The following is an 18,101-nucleotide window of genomic DNA, read 5'->3' on the forward strand; positions in this document are numbered from 1 at the left end:
ATAAACATTTTATTGACTCATTCTATGAGGTCCTCATTTTTTAACACCACCCTACTGATATGCCTGTTTTCAAAATTTTCCTCCAGATGGTTAAACCTTCAAAATACCCAGAAGACTTTTATCTCACTAAATTGTGGTACATCTATTTTGATTGCTTCATTTCTGAATCTGACTGCAAAACGCTGGAGAACTGTCCTCCCAATGCCTCTGTGGAGTTTTTCCTTGATGCTTATTTGACAAGGACATGAATGAAGGAAGCTATAATGTGTATTATGCAGTGTATTTTGTTGTTCAGAGCCTTCATGAAATGCTTCTTCAACGAGTAGAAATGCAGTCAGTGTAAAATGGAGATGGGCAGGTGGTTGATCCCTGGTTGGTAATACACCTTCCATTGAACAGCATGTGTATTTCAGAACATGTCATAATAATGATTTTCTTGCTTTTGAGCATATGCTCAAGTTAGGAATTTTAGGGTTGTTTCTCCAAATGTGCAAGAGTTTATTTACTAGTTCACTTTCTAAGAGGTAAATCTAGCCTTAAGTAGAAATGGCCATGAAGAGGAAGGTGCCAATGGCAAGAAGAGAATGAGTTATTAATAGACATTAATGCTTCATGTTACTAAGGACCTCGGCATACTGCCTACCCAATGTTTTTAATATAAAATACCTAGACTTCTTCCATGAAGCACTTGAATGACATTGGAGATAAACTAGTTATTGAATTATTTCTACACACTGTGTTGGATATTGTATATCAATTATATCATTTAAATCTGCAACCTCTTAAAGTATTGATGACCTTGCTTTGGTAGAATTCAGTTACTAATTGAGAGTGGTTAGATTTGATATTTCCATTAAGGTTCATATACATCCCACACTCACAGATATTTTTCTTGTGTTTGGAGTTTTCCTCTGAAACTTAGTATTTTATAAATGATAAGATATTTTAGTCCTCCATCCAGTTTCTTTTTTTAAAAATTTAGTTGAAAATTAATAATAAAGTTGCCTTAGGAAGCAGGGATTAAAGAGGATCAAAGATGTTCCCACCTTGGTGTTTTGCCTTAATCAGAGGGCACAATTCCTCACAGGTGTGTCCCTTTCAGCTGCACGCATTTCTGAAGAACATCCAAATTAACAATTCTGCTAGAGACCCAGCAAATTTGGATAAGGAAAGGAAATTGGAAGCCTGGTATGGTTTTCTTAACTTTTGGAATTTTCCAGGAAGTTTTGGACGTAAAAAGTAGGGCATGTTGACTCAGATGTACCACTGGATCTACAATTGTCTGTATCTGGGGAGGTGATAGAGTGGACCACAGGATTTTGGGAGGTGGCTAGGACAAAGTCACTGTGCTTCCTAGTACACCAAAATTAAAAAAAAAAATGTCTTGTTGTGGTGGCTTTATTAGTCAAGGTCCTCTAAGGAAATGAATAAACCATAGATACCTGTAAATAATATGAGATTTAATAAAATTCTCTCAAGTGACCATGGGGATGCACAAGTACAGATTGCACAGGCAGACTGCAAACAGGGCCTCCAATGAACCTCCCATGGAGGTCCTTGATGAGTTCCCAGGAGTTGCTGACTCCCCAAAGATGAGCTGGGAAATTGTCTCTGAATGCTGAAGTCACTTCCTGTTTTAAAACATTCAGCTGATTGAATAAAACCTGACATCTTATCAATTAGTTTGATTTATATATTTAAACAATCTAATGCCTGGGGAATTAAAACCACAGCTGTTAAGAACATGTATCTGATTTTCTTTCCAGACTCCCAACTTTGTATGCAGTAAGAAGTGTTTTCCTGGATTCAGGAAAACATTTCAGGAGGGAAAGGCTATCTGTTGCTTTCTTTACATCCCCTGCCCAGAGAATGAGATTTCCTATGAGACAGGTAAGTATGTGTCCACAAGAATCCCCACCTCTGCTTTATATCCCCATTTCATATAAGGTATTGTAAAGAATCTGGAGGAACACTGAAGAAACAAAATTCTTCTTTCCTTTGTTTAGTAATTTCATTTTTATAATAAAAAATATTTTCCTCTGAAATGATACCCTTTCTCTGCCCTGAACTATCTTATTTGAGTCATTGTTCAGACATATTTGAAGTCTGAGTAGTTTCTAGGAAGCCCCTTTGTTGACCTCAACAAATTAATATACCTAGAATTTAAAACATGGTTTTCAAGTAACTACTTAACGTCTTGATTGAAAGCATGTTTAGGTAATATTTAACTAATGTGTTTTAACCTTCCTCAGTTTATGTGCCTAAAACTGTTCATGCACAGAGCTGAGGCACAGAAACTTTGGGAATGATTTTAGATATATTTATATCTATTCTGTACAACATGAGGATGAAGCAACATACCCTTCATGAGTTTTTGTTTCTGCTCTTCTCTAGTTCACAGGTAATTAGGGAGAACATCATTTAGTTTCTGTTTCCATGTTTAAAGCATGCAATAAATGTATGAACAGGGACCTACCAATCAGCATCTTTATTGGGATGAGGGGGCTCATGGAGTTCTTCATAAAGGCAGGGGCTTAGTATTATGTAAGATGAGCGAAAGGAGAAATAAAGTCTTGGTCAAATAATTTAAATGAAAAGAAAAGGAAATCACAACTGCTTAATATATTCAGGATTCAGAGAAATTCAATTCAATGTAGTAGGATCATGCAGAATATTGGGGATGGGATTTGAGACATGATGCAGAAAATTCTTTAATATCCCTTTCATAATATAATTAACATATAGAAATTATTTATATTCTTGATAATAAATGCTAGAATCACTTCTATAGTGGGAAATTTCTAATTTTCTTTAGGCAATTAATATGTAGTTTAATTCCCTCAAGTGCTTATTGTTATTTCAGTTTTTTGAGACATTTTGAGCTGATGATATAAACTGGCATTTAGTCAGTTTGGGAAAATGATTCATGTACACATTGGGTATAAGGTAATTTTGAGTAAAAGTTCCATGTGCACATGTAAAAGGTAAGTTTGAGTAAATGTTCCATGTGCACCAATACAATTCCCAGAAATTTGGAGTTTAAGAAACACACTATTAAACTGTTGGAGTCGACAGACCCAAAGGGTATCAGGAATGAAAGACAAAGAGAGATTGGAATCAGGGGCTCTGAGAGCATTGAAGCCTCAAGCTCATAAGACAACTTTATTGTTTACAAGGGGCTCTTCATATATCATAGTGTACATGTTCAAGAAGCAGGCAAAGGTAGCCTAAGTGCCAATAAGCACAAACATAGCGTACGTGACATTAAGGGGCAACACATATTAACTATCAGCATTACCCATAGTCTAAGGAATTTTAAAAAATCTTATCTCAAGGTACAAAGTCTATGTGTTCTATTCACTACAAAAGGTATGAGCTCATTTTGTCTTTCAGCCTTTAATAGCTTCAACCAATTTGCTGGGAACTCTTAATGACCACATTCTTAGGTTGCAAGTGTAGCCATGGAGACAGCACCAGCATGGAGACAGCATGTCTCTCCTTGAGAGGCCACTGTGCCTCAGTTTCCAACATTTCCCCCTTTTGGTTTTAGTCGAGGTGACCATACCTGTCTTAGGTTGCCCTCCTCTGAGAGTCTTACCCGTCATTGACTACCAGCCAAGCTCTTTGACTTGGGGAAATTATTGAAGTGCTTTTGCTAGCACCAGATTATTTGCATGTCCCACGGCTGTTAGGCTTTGCAATTTTCTTCGAAAGCACTGCCCAGCACAGGTGAGAATCATGAGCAACAGAACAAATATGATTAGCTCCTATTCCTAAAGCTGATAGGAAATGCTGTTATTGCCACCAATTTACTGGACTAAATTTTGTAATATGTGAAATCATATCAGAGAAAATATCCTCATCATTGGCTAGATGCATTCGATCTTGAGACATTTCTAATATTTTTTCTTTGTAATTCCATCATTTCTAGAGATAGAGATATTACTTTTATGGCCTAATAAATGATTCTCAATTTTTTCCATACTCTATCTGATGAATTATATGCAGAGTCATACAGAAATTACTTTCATTCCAACCACACCTCAATTCCCTTAACACATTTAAATTATACAATTGATCTCCAATATGCAAAACAGCAGATTATAAATCATTAACCCAATTATTTAACTGTTCACCAGTGTGCTCTTGGCTATGTCACAAATCACTAGCATTTTTCATTCTTAATAGTTATCTTACCAGTTATGAAAATAAATGGATCTCCTACACAGGCTTTAAAATGATATGTTTAAGGATCAAATACTGTCCTGTCCACTAATTCTTTTGCAGGTTATGACTATGAGTGCCATTAGTCCAAGGGGCCGGTATCCATTTTCCTTTGTGATGTTAACAGTTCCTGTCACAATAGCATAAGGAGAGAACACACAGGCCCAAAGTCCATAGGCATACACAAGCTGCAAGTTCACAGTTTCAGGATTTGTAAAGTTAATGTAATGCATGGCAGCAATTGAAAATTTTTATGATTAAAGTTAATGTGATGCATGGCAGCAATTGCCACAGGTCTCAATGAAGTATTTTAATCTCTGGCCATATTTCCACATTTCCCCCTTTTTGTTTTAGTAAAGTAATGAATACAGCTCCAGTGGGTTTGAATAGTGCATCTGAGGGCTCATTCCTCTCAAGAGAAGGAGGGATCTGATGTTACAGTCATTGGGGTAAGCATGAAGGAACTTATGGGGGATGTCTATGAGCTGTTGGCGAGTAACAGGCAGCTAGAACTGCTGGGCTAGGCACCACAAGGCTTGGTACTCATGATGTTCACCTTTCTGGTGGAGCCACTCTGCCTTTTCTCAGGTTTCAGGGGTAGGCCCTGGATCTTCACAAACACATCTGAATCAATAGTCCTAAAAGAGATGTTAGTGATGTGGGCAGGAACATGACAGACAGTTACCTGTTACTACTAACAGGTATCCCAGATGTTTTTTCATAATTTGAGGGTGATTTACAATAGTCCATCTTTTCTGTCTTGTTTTTAGTATTTGCAATCTACCCCTGGATAGAGATGGCAGTCTTTAGAGTGTCCAGATACTATTGAGTTAAATCTTTCACTTTTAGCAGGACCTCCTATGCTGCACACAATTGCCTTTTTATATTGTACTTTTGGTCTCCTTCCAGAATTGTGATTAAAACCCAAGGGTTACTTGTTTAGAGTTTTGCTTTTGCCACAAACGTCACCCAAAGCCAATATGGGTGCTTGCTACATCCAATTCATAGGCTAAGTTAATGTCCACAATTTACCTTCCTTTTATTATTATTTAAAGCAGCTTGCTGGAGGTTTTCCTACTTCCATGAAGGACTTTTCCCAATTAATACAATGATTTTAACATTTGAGCTAAATGAGGGATGAAAGATTTTTAGCACTTCAACATTACAAACTCTATTAACATGAGAAAACGTTGCATTCCATCAGTTATAACAAGAGGGCATAGTTTTATCCCACCCAACCAAACCACATTTAGGAATTTGATAGAGCACCAGGGACTTTGCAGCCTGTCCCAATTGTTTGCTTAGTTCAGGCTCTTAAGATAAGATAGTGTTGTCTCTGATGTTTCGTTTGGTTCTGAAAAAAGGATTACTGGTTAACATAATGTCATCAGTCAAGTTTCAGCCACTGATTTTTTCTATGCAGGTAGATTATTATCCCCATGCCAGGACAGATGGTTGGGTTATGCACACAGCTTTGGGGAGGCACTGCAAAAGTCCATTGTTGACTTTTCTACTGGTAGGAGAATGCAGGCAGGCTTGACTTGCCTAAGGAAATACTAAAGAAAGTCTTACCACATTTTAAAACAAAGTGATAGCAACGCAGCTGGATATTAATTTTTTGCAGCAAACTAGCAATATTTGTAACTGCTGCATACTACAATGTTGTTATTTTAATTTATGATAAGAGGTTGTTTCTGTGACACATACCTTTTTATAATAATGAAAATCATAATTAACCACATTGTACTTCTGTTTAATATTATGCTAAAATATTGGTAAATTTATACACTCTTAAGTATTCATTCAGGTTTTGTCCCACACTCTACTCCTTTCTAATAATCATTTTGTCTTAAGACAAAATCATCTCCTGTTTCCTTAACAATAAAAACACATTCCATATATCCTACATACTAAGTTACCAGGCAAACTTCTTACAACATATAATTGCCATCACCACTAAATGAGCTTGTTAAAATAATGGACTTTTCTTCACTTTAAATACTTAGTAGCATGCAATACGAGAAACAGTCCCCTAGAAACTAGTTTGCAGGGAAGACTAGCTGCCAACAAGTTTTCCTGTTATAAAATTACCTTTTATTATTATTATCAATTCAGTTTTATATATATTTAATAATGACTTTTTGGAATTAGCCATTTAAATACTTTAATTTAAACAAACAATGCTTTGTTAAACTTCTTATAATTATTTATAACCATAAAGATTATAATTATATTATTTTAAGACAAATTTTACCTTCGCAGAACACATTCCCTTACTTAAAGTTACCACAATACCTTCTACAACTTGCCACATGCATTTTAAGTTCCAAGAGTTTATGAAAAATTAGCCATCCTACTTTAAGATAGAACACACTTTTAGAAAAAACTTATTAAATTTCAGTCAACTTTCCCACAAACTTTTAACCTTTATTAATATTCATTTAAGTTTTACATCCTTCATTTTATCCTGTGAAGAAAAATAAACTATTCATTTCAATCTAGGGAAGAATAACTTTTTATGAAAAGACTTACAGTAATTTTTTTAATCAAGACTTACAATTTTTAGCATTGTAGAGATATTATTAACATATAAACTTATGTATTAATATAAATGCTTATTTAACTTTTTAGCCATTTGAATAGAGCTCTTTTAAAAATTTTTACCTATTAATTTATATTACCATCTGGAGGTATCAAAATATACACTGTCATTGAACAAATAGACAAACACAAAATGATTACAACACATTAACAGGAACATACAGTTTACAATGGACTCATAATTCTTACTTTATTGGTATAACTGCTTTTAAGTCCTCTGTTATATCACACCTTAGATTGTACTTTTAAAGATTTCTTTTGGAATCCATGTTGCCTGTAACATGCAAGCTTGTGCTTGGAAACATTGTTATCAGTTATCAGCAATCAGTAAATGAGGGCAAGCATGCAAAAGTTTGGCTCTCAGAACTGGCCGCCTCTGAGGTCTGAGGCACGAAATATGCCTCCCTTGGTTGGCCCCTCGGGACGAGGTATGCACCTATGCCTCCCTGCAGGGGAAACTCACGCAAGCCTCCTCATACCACCTCCGTCTGGGCCAATCTCAGGGCCTCCTACCTCGTAAAGACACGCCTGCTCTCTTCCACCTATCAGCGAGCTATCCAGCTCAGCCCTCTCAAATTTAAGCTCTCCCTACTAACTACTGACCAGCCTAGTAGACGAGTTCTGCTTCTATGCCCTTATAAGGTAACAACAGCTAATCTAGCCTATCAGAACCCAATCACCCTCCACCAATCCCCTCTCTTCATACTCTATAAAACTGCTTGTACTTCCTCAATAAAGAAGACCTGCACCATCCGCCTCGTCTCCGCAACTGTCCTTTGAGTCACTGTGTGTCCTCTCACGCCTGCACCTCCCCACCCTGAACCCCCTGTCTAGAGAAGCGGGGGCTCCTCACCTCATTTGGTGCCCAACATGGGGCACCCCATGTGGCCTGGCTTCGACCACTCGCCATCGTCCAGGAGCAGGTAAGGACCCCTCCGGGTGCACCTCCCCTAGCTAGCATGGGGAGCTCACTCTCCTGGCAGCAAAGCCCGCAGGTTTGGGCCCTTGTCGCCCTCTTAGACTGCCACAGATGTAAAGTCTCAGCCCATCAGCTTCAGACCTTCTGGGACCTCCTTCTTCCCTTTAACCCCTGGCTTACCACCACCAACCTCTGGGACCCAGACACTTATCGTGTGCTCATAGATTGGGTCACCTCTGCCATGGAGCATGAAAATAAGCATTTCCCTCCTGGCCTCATTCCTACCCTCATCACCATTCGCTCCTGCCTCCAAGGAGCCACTCCTCCTGCCACGGCTTACAGCTGCGAGGAGGCCAACCCCACTGATGACAGGGATGACGACTCTGTCTCCCTCGTGTCCCAGCTTAACAATCTCTTAGAGCCCGTGCAGCCGCAGGCGCTCTCTCCTAAAGTACAAAATCTTGAGCCATCGGCACCTCCGCTTAAGCATCAAGATGGCGCATTTCCGCCTTCTTCCCCGTCCGAGCCCAAACATGGCGCACTTCCACTTTCTTCCCCACTCGCCGCGCCCAAGGACCCAAGCAGCCACCCCCCATCTCCTCTCCTGGGGAAGGCGCCACCTCCCTCCGCAGCAGCTACATCACTCTACCCTGAACTTCCTGCTGCCGCAGCACAGGAAGTCCCCAACTTCCCCCACCCTCCCTGTCTGCAGGGCGGGGCCGCCGCAACCACCCCGTTTGCTCAGGCAGCTAACACCTGCCTAGGACTAACCAACCCATACCCACACGCCGGCTCCTCCATGTCTGCCCCTTGGCCATTCCCCACCAGTCTCGAGTCACAGCCAAATAATAATTCCCCATCATTTACTGCTGCGCACTTCCAAATGATGTGTCAGGAGCCTTTACCTCTTCCCGCCCCGAGCGGCTCCGCTCAGCCTACAGCTGGCTTCCCCCAGCTCTTCCCCCTCAACATCCAACAGACTCCACAGCGCTCCCTCCCTTGGTACCCCCATGAACGCGCAGAGGTCAAACGCCTCAGGGAGGCAGTGAAAGAGGACGGTCTCGGCAGCCCATATGCCAGACAGCTCCTCGATGACATCTCTCTTCACTTAAATCTCCCTTACGATTGGCTCTCTGTTGCCCACGCCATCCTAACTCCTGGTCAATTTGTCAACTGGCGCGCGCATTTCCAGAACCAAGCCAAACTCCAGGCAGCCACCAACCTGCAGAACGGTGTCCCCTTCCCGGCTGAGGCCTTCTTAGGCACCGGGCCTTTTGCCAACCCTGGGGTATACCCCCGGGTGCCTGCCGCCTTTTGGGATCAATGCTGTTCAGTTGCCTTGCGAGCCTTTCAAAGCTGCTCGGCTATTAAGACTGATGGTCTTGCTAAACTTACCCAAAGGAAGGACGAGGACTTCTCAGCCTTCATTTCATGAGTCCAAGAGGCCTGTGAACGAAAATTAGAAAATGATCAGGCCCGCCGAGCCCTCGCTAGGGAACTTATCCTAGAAGGGGCAAACTCGGCATGCAAGCAGGCCATCTTGCCTGTGCGTGATAAAGACATACATGAATGGATATTGGAGTGCAAAGACTTGGATCAAACCACCCAAGTCCTAGCCACCACCCTAGCCACCTCCATAAACCATTCCACCCAGAACCTTGCCGACACCTTGGCCTCATCCCTGGCCGAGGCCCTCTCCCTTACCGGAGGCTGCTTTAAATGCAGGGAAACGGGCCATTTCGCCTGTGACTGCCCCCAAGGACCCCGCCCTTCTAACCATCGGCCTCCAGGGCCTTCCACTCCTTGCCCAAGGTGCGGGCGTGGCTATCACTGGGCCAGAGACTGCCGGTCATGCACAAATAAGAGCGGCAAGCCTTTAAACTTCCAAGGGGGCAGGCCCCAGCCCCACAACCAAGGGGTCCCCCCCTAGCCCCACAACCAAGGGGTCCCCCCCCACACGCAAACCACCAAAGCCATGATGTGGTCCATCCCCATCCACCAAAATAAACCTCTTCTAGCCATAAAAGTTGGAGGAAAAGGTGGAGGGCAATGGTTTCATGGCACCCTTGACTCTGGAGCTGAAGTCTCCTGTTTCCCCATTTGTTATGAACACCTATGGGAAACCATACCGGGTCCTCCCATACAAGGTGCCACTGGGGAAGCGCCCTCCCGAAAGACTAGGAAATTAATTCCATGGGAGGACAAAGATGGACAGAAAGGGCTATTTCAGCCTCTCATTGTGCCAGAACTCCCTACTATTCTATGGGGCCGTGATATCCTCGAACAAAGCGGTGCTATCATCTCCACCGAGCACCCTGGGTCTACGGAGCGCCCCCAATTCTAAGCGCCATTGCTCGTAATTTACCGCCTCAACCCGTTCCTCTTCAATGGGACACAGAGGAACCTATCTGGGTTGAGCAATGGCCTTTCCCATCTCATAAATTGGAAGCTTTAAAGTTATTAGTACAAGAGCAGCTACACCTGAAACACATAGAACCCTCTGTTAGCCCATGGAATTCCCCAGTCTTTGTCATACACAAAAAAGACAAACAGGCATACCGATTCCTCCATGACCTACGCGAGATAAATAAGCATATAAAACCAATGGGTTCCCCGCAACTGGGGCTACCTCACCCATCAGCTATTCCCAAAAAATACCACATACTTATTATTGACATCAAAGACTGTTTCTTCTCCATACCACTGCATCCTAATGACCGCAAAAAGTTCGCCTTCATGGTTCCATTGCCCAATCATCAAGGGGCTAATGCTAGATATCAATGGGCCGTGTTACCGCAAGGTATGAGAAACAGTCCAGCAATGTGCCAAAATTATGTCAATCAGGCCATTGAACCTCTTAGATCCTCATATTACATCATCCACTATATGGATGACATCCTCATCGCTCACAGTGAAGAAGAAATGCTAATCAAAGGGCTAAACCAATTAAAATTAAACCTCCAACAAATAAACTTAACGATCACAGAAGAAAAGGTACAAAAGGTAGCCCCATTCACATTTCTTGGATACCGAATAACCTCCCATATAAACCCCATATCACCCCAACTCGAGACTCCGGAAGCTCTCACTCTTACCGAGCTGCAACAGCTTTGCGGGCATATCAATTGGATTAGAACCTCCATCCCTATCACTACACAAGACCTTGACCCCCTTTTCCAGCTGCTTAAAACACCTGGACACCCTTCCAATATAATTCATAAAAAGATTAAAATCACCCCAGCTGCCAAACAAGCCATAGAAAATGTGTCCCAGGCTTTGTCGAAAGCAGTTATCAATAGATATAACCCTGAGGAACCAATCTTAGCTCTAGTCCTCAAAACCCTAGGCACCCCAATGGGAGTGTTATGGCAAAATGGGCCTCTTCTTTGGGTGCATTTGTCTAAATCTCGCATTCCAAAGCTCCTGCCACTAATACAGGCCTTTATATCCTTGGCATTAGACCTTGTCACTTTGTGTAGGCAAAGGTACAATGTAGAACCTGCACGAATTATATGGCCATTAAATAAAGAACAAACTACCACACTCTTGCAGGAGAACTATAGCATGCAAGTGCTCAAGGAACAGTATACTGGGGACTTTGACACACATTACCCTTCAAGCAAGTTGTTGCAAGGCCTTACAGGCATAAAGTTAATGGAACAAAACCATGCATTCCCTTCTGGAGTGCCTATTCCTCATGCCACAGTAGTATTCACTGATGCATCCAAACGTGGATTTGACTTTGTAGCATATACAACCAACAAATGCACACCCTCATATCAGGCCTATAAGTTAACTAATTCAGTCCAGAGGGGTGAGCTACATGCAATCATAGCAACCCTTCAAACATTTAGTCAGGAACCACTTAACATATTTTCAGACAGCCAGTATGCCTGCCAGGTTTGTAAAACCATAGCGTACTGCACCTTCTTCCCCACAGACTCACCTCTAGATGCAGCCCTGGTTGACCTAAAAAAGGCCCTGGAGCATAGACATCACCCCTGGTATATCAGCCATGTTAGAAATCATACCTCACTTCCAGGAGCTATAGCAGAAGGAAACCATTTGGTTGACTCTTTAGTCTCGGCACTCCTAATGCAACAATTGACCATTGATCCCATCAGTCAGGCAAAAAATCTGCATGTGCGCTTTCATTTTTCAGCTGTGTCCTTAAAGCACTTACTCCCTGACATACCTTTAGACACATGCAAACACCTAGTGCGCCTTTGCAAAACCTGCGCACCATTCTTACCATTGGGACCCCTACAACCTCAAGGGGCTAACCCCCGAGGCCTGAAGCCCAACGCATGCTGGCAAATGGATGTCACCCACATCCCAACATTTGCTAGGCTAAAATATGTACATGTCATCATAGATACTTATTCTCATTTAACTTATGCGGCAGCTTTGGCCAGTGAAAAGGCTAGGCACTGCATAAAGGCACTGCGACAAGCCATCCTGTTCATGGGAGTGCCTTGGGACCTAATAACAGACAACGGCCCTGCCTATACTAGCAGAGAGTTCCAAAATTTTATCAGAATGTACAACATCACACACCATTTTGGCATCCCATACAATCCACAAGGTCAAGCCATAGTAGAAAATACGCACCATCACTTAAAGGTTCTCATTGAAAAAGAGAGGGGCATACAGCCCCAAGCTACACCAGATGAACTATTAACTTCATGTCTAATACACTTAAATTTGATGACATTTGACAAGAATGGCCTCTCGCCAATGCATAAGCATTGGGGGCCCTCTATAATATCTACTCCTCTTCCCCTCGTATATTGGAAGAACCCAGAATCCAACAACTGGCAGGGACCCAGCCCCCTTCTAACCCAAGGACGAGGGTTTACTTGTATTTTTCCAGATAACGTCCCACAGCCCATCTGGATCCCTGGAAGGAATGTCCGCCCAGCAACTGGAGAGACCAAACTGACCCAGTCAGGGTCCATGGAAGCCATCCTGGAGGGACCGCCGGCAGATGTGAGCTCTCCAACACCAGATACAACACCTCAACATGTCGGATGAAGCTCCAGACATCACCGCCCTGATCCACCTGTATAGGAGAGCCAGAGCCACCGGCCCAATGAAGCTCCCTAACCTCGTTGCCCTGCTGCTTGCTATGCTCTCGCTCGCCTCTACAGGCCAGGCCATGGAGGTCTGGGTGGCAGTCCGTCATCCTCCTGGACTCCTTTCCCTTTCCCCGCAGAGCCTTGTTTTCCCCCAACTCATCCTAAGCAACTGCTCTCTACAGCTACCATGCAACCCCACCTTCATATCCACATCGATAACTCTCACTGTTTCTCTTACTCCCCCCCCCCCAGATGCTCTCTTACTTATAGCCTTTGGCAGTGTTGCCAATCCTATAACCAATCCTTTTGGAATTATACCCTCTCTCTGCAGCATGACATAGAAACCTTTAATGACCTCGTTGTCCCCGAATTTACTATTAGCCTCCTCAGTCAGCTACTCAATAAGTTCACCCAATTTTTCAACCCTGCCAATCTCATTTTCTATGGTATCCTTTTCCTAATAGCTGTTATTCTTCTCATAGTGTTCAGACGTGTCTTTACCTCCCTAACCGTGTTAAAGCAGAACCAGCGAGTTCTGGCTATCTCCACCCTAGCCTTAAAAGAAAACAAAGGGGGAATTGAGGGCAAGCATGCAAAAGTTTGGCTCTCAGAACTGGCTGCAACACAAAATGATTACAACACATTAACAGGAACATACAGTTTACAATGGACTCATAATTCTTACTTTATTGGTATAACTGCTTTTAAGTCCTCTGTTATATCACACCTTAGATTGTACTTTTAAAGATTTCTTTTGGAATCCATGTTGCCTGTAACATGCAAGCTTGTGCTTGGAAACATTGTTATCAGTTATCAGCAATCAGTAAATGAGGGCAAGCATGCAAAAGTTTGGCTCTCAGAACTGGCCGCCTCTGAGGTCTGAGGCACGAAATATGCCTCCCTTGGTTGGCCCCTCAGGATGAAGTATGCACCTACACTTCCCCGCAGGGGAAACTCACACAAGCCCCCTCACACCACCTCCGTCTGGGCCAATCTCAGGGCCTCCTACCTCGTAAAGACACGCCTGCTCTCTTCCACCTATCAGTGAGCTATCCAGCTCAGCCCTCTCAAATTTAAGCTCTCCCTACTAACTACTGACCAGCCTAGTAGACGAGTTCTGCTTCTATGCCCTTATAAGGTAACAACAGCTAATCTAGCCTATCAGAACCCAATCACCCTCCACCAATCCCCTCTCTTCATACTCTATAAAACTGCTTGTACTTCCTCAATAAAGTAGACCTGTGCCATCCGCCTTGTCTTGGCAGTTGTCCTTCAAGTCACTGTGCATCCTCTCATGCCTGCGCCTCCCCACCCTGAGCCCCCTGTCTAGAGAAGCGGTGGCTCCTCACCTCAAGTTAAGATAACTTGAGCAGCATAAAGGTTGTTAAGTTCTTATTTAGCAGTTTAGACAGACCGTTAACACACATTTTTGGATTACTACTCTGCAAGACTATACTGAGACTTGAAATTCCGGAGTAAACTATAGATTTAAAACTGAAAATTACTTTCAACACCTTGTTAAAAATTTTGTACTAATTTTATTGTCTTGGTTAAATAAGCCCAATCAGAATTAGCATGGAAACAGAATACCATTGTTGCCACGTTTTTCTCTTTTTCCAGTGGCTTAACTCTGTTAACCCCCACTAACCCATAGCTACATTGTCATGTAGACAGCAGGGGGTTTGCAGTGTTGCTGCCAGAATAGTTTCCTCATTTTAGTTAACACTTTAACAGAGAGCTTTCTTACAAGCCTGATTTCACTAACAAGGACTTTATTCAGTAATTTTGCCTGTTTTAGACCTTTCAATAGTTTAAAAGGTATTAGTTCAAGATGGAACTCAACACCTCCCTGAGGATTATTAGCATCTGATGGAGTTGGTGATAATATAAAAGCTGATAATAATTGTATGGCCTCCGGATCCCCTTGTTGAGATCTGTGCAATAAAGAGGGTATTAAAGGTTTTTGAGGAATGGAGTTGGGAACAATTATATTATTAATATAGAGTAAAGTGTCTGATTGTAAAGGATCTAAGGTGGCAGCAATTTGCTGGCAGAAAGCTCACACAGATAATGGTATAGTTTCTCCCTTTTGATATGCTCTATGTAGCACCCTCATTACCTGTTTCCACTGTTTAAGATTTAAAAGATTCTTTCCTTCTGGCTGAAACGAGTAGCAGTGTTTTTGTACTAAAGTAAAAAGTTCAAGTAAATATGCAGTATTCACTGTGACTCCAACAGTTTTTAAAAGAGTTTTCAGTACCTGTGAATATTCTTCCAGACATCCCAGTTGATTTCCCATACCCTGATGCTAGTGGAAACAAAATTGATTAAAATTCTTACCCTTATTTTCTGACCCAGGTCACCCTATGTTGGATGTCTCAACCTTTCAGGAAGGTTTCCTGTTTCCCTATTTCCAATATGACCATGGAAGAATCTCTGCTACAGTCACTACTTTGGGCCCCATGTTGGGTGCCAGTTGTTGGAGTTGATGGACCCAAAGGGTATCGGGAATGAAAGACAAAGAGAGATTGGGATCAGGGGTTCTGAGAGCATTGAAGCCTCAAGCTATTCAGACAACTTTATTGTTTACAAGGGGCAACATGTATTAACTATCAGTATTACCCACAGTCTAAGGAATTTTAAAAAATCTTATCTCAAGGTACAAAGCCTAAATGTTCCATTCACTACAAAAGGTATGAGCTCATCTTGTCTTTCAGCCTTTAACAGCTTCAACCCATTTGCTGGGAACTCTTAATGACCACATTCCTTAGGTTGCAAGCATAGCCATGGAGACAGCACCAGCATGAAGACAGCATGTCTTTCCTTGAGAGGCCACTGTGCCTCAGTTTCCAACATTAAACAACCCATGGTTTAAAGTAAATAGCATAATAGGATTTTTAAAACATTTACATTGAAAATAACACATTACAAGTCTTATGTGATGGGCCTAAAGCTATCCTTAAGAATAATGTATAAACATAAATTATATATATGTGTGTGTATTATTAGTATGAATATTTAAATGTAAAATAGCTGGTTATAAGTATCAAAAACTAAAATAAGAACAGTAAAGTAAACATGAAGAAAATAAAAGAAAATATTTAGTAACAATATAATAAAAGATGAACATGAGATGATAAAAAACTTGAAGCTAAATCTAATGAAAGACAAAACTAATAAAATGTCAGAATAATGAATTAAGAAAAGTTGCATAATAAATAATGAAAGGTCTTAAAAGTGGTAAATATGTACAGAAATTTTAAATCATAAAAGGAGAGTATAAAAATCTTCATGCCTATACATTTGAACATTTAAATGAAATTCACAAATTCCAAGAAAAATAAAAGTCAGCACAACTGTTTCAAGAAAAATGGAAAATCTTTAAAAATTCATATGTAGTTAGTATATTAAACCATAGATTAAAATGAGATATCATCTCAAAACATTTTTGGTGACCTACATTTCATTGGAAAATGCAACCAAGTTTACAGAGAAAAAAGAAACTTATTTACTCAAAATCTTCCAGATGTTAGGAAACTTTTCCAGATAGAGGAAAATCTGTAAAAACTACACATTTAATTTTATGAGAATAGTTTAACATTGGTACCAAAGCCTGAAACCATTGTTGCAAGAAGTAAATTTACAGACCACTTTTTCTCTTGAGGATAAACTCACATTTCCTTAAAAGAAAAGCTGCAGTTCAAATCCAGCTTTATTTTTATAAAGAAACCATTGTGGTGAAGTTTGCTTTATACAAAATAATTCAGTACCTGATCACCCTGAAAATGAGAAAGCATCATTTCCAAAAATTCAGGAAAACATTTGATAAAATTCAGCATTTATTATGTATTAACATTCATTATTCAAAAACAAACAACATAAACATTGCTTGCCAAATTAGATATGGAAGGGAACTTCAAAGTTGGATAAAATATTTAAAATAGATCTAGCCACATGTAGCATCTATAAAGTGCTTTCTAAAAAGCACAAAACATATAGAAAATACTGTAATAAAAAGGGTCTGGCTTGTGCATAAGCTCTTCCCACAAAAACATCTTGAAATATGCTATGCACATATGAACTAGTGTTCAGACTAATTAGTCACCAAGAAATTCATAATAAAATTATAGAAAGAAGCACAAAACCTCCCCCATAATAGCAAAAATTAAACAACTTCCTTGTCAAAGGTCTAAGAGAACATGGTACAACTGGAATAAATTTGCTTGTTGGTCTGCATCATCCAACAAATCACATTTGGAATTGTGTTTACTGTAGCTTTGTCCACTGTATTGGCCAAAACAATCACAGGGCTTCTGGCCCTCAAAGTCACTGCTCCAGGGAGAAAGATGAGACAGTGTTTGGTGTCAGGAGCACCTAAATTTGTTATTTGCATTTACTCCCTGATCCAGATGACACTCTGTGAAATCAGGCTGGGAACTTCTCCCCCATTCATTGATAAAGATGCACACTGTGAACCTGGTTATAGCATCATTGAGTGTAATAAGGGTTCAACCACTGCCTTCTACTGTGTCCTGGGATACCTGGGCTGCTTGACCTTTGTGAGCTTCATTGTAGCTTTCATGGCCAGGAACCTGCCTGACACCTTTAATGAAGCCAAATTCTTGACCTTCAGCATGTTGGTGTTCTGCAGGGCTTGGGTCACTTTTCTCCCTGTTATCACTTCACCAAGGGGAAGGTAATGCAGCTGTCAAGATCTTCTCCATCTTGGCTTCCAGTGCTGGTTTACTAGGCTGCATCTTTGCCCCAAAGTGTTGTATTATTTTGTTAAGGCCAGATAGGAACACTCACCTTGTATTACAATATAAAACACATCCTAGGGGCAATAAGTCTTCTTAAATTTTAACTCATATGTTTCTTATAACAAATACAGGGACTAATGAAAGTCTAGTCCATGCTTGCATTCAGGTATTAGATAAAAACACAATGTAATTTACTTTCAATTAACACATAACTTTCCTACATTCTCTAAAAGTATTCAGGAACATATCTCTCATCTGCTGAGATCAGCTCAGCAATAGGTCTGCATGAAGGGAAGTTGACACAGAACTGAAGAAATAAAAGCACAGAAAGACACAAAAGGGGAAACAAAGATGGGAACAGGGGGTTTCCCAGCTTCTGAAACTGAGAGCCTCAACCTTAGTTTCCATATCATATTTATTTGAAAGCTAAAGAGCAGCTGTTTGCTACAGAAAGCACCTTGCAACATCTTCTACAATAGCAGGAAGCAAATGTAACATTTACAGTAACAGGAAGCAGTT

The 18,101-nt window shown here is 41.1% G+C and overlaps 1 pseudogene; it reads left to right on the forward strand.

Annotated features, from left to right (window-relative positions):
• The first annotated feature begins 17,054 nt into the window (after positions 1-17,054).
• LOC131276822 (vomeronasal type-2 receptor 116-like) lies at positions 17,055-17,679 on the forward strand (annotated as a pseudogene).
• Positions 17,680-18,101: the final 422 nt, after the last annotated feature.

This window comes from Dasypus novemcinctus, chromosome 30 (assembly GCF_030445035.2).
Source record: "Dasypus novemcinctus isolate mDasNov1 chromosome 30, mDasNov1.1.hap2, whole genome shotgun sequence".
NCBI classification, from domain to species: Eukaryota; Metazoa; Chordata; class Mammalia; order Cingulata; family Dasypodidae; genus Dasypus; species Dasypus novemcinctus.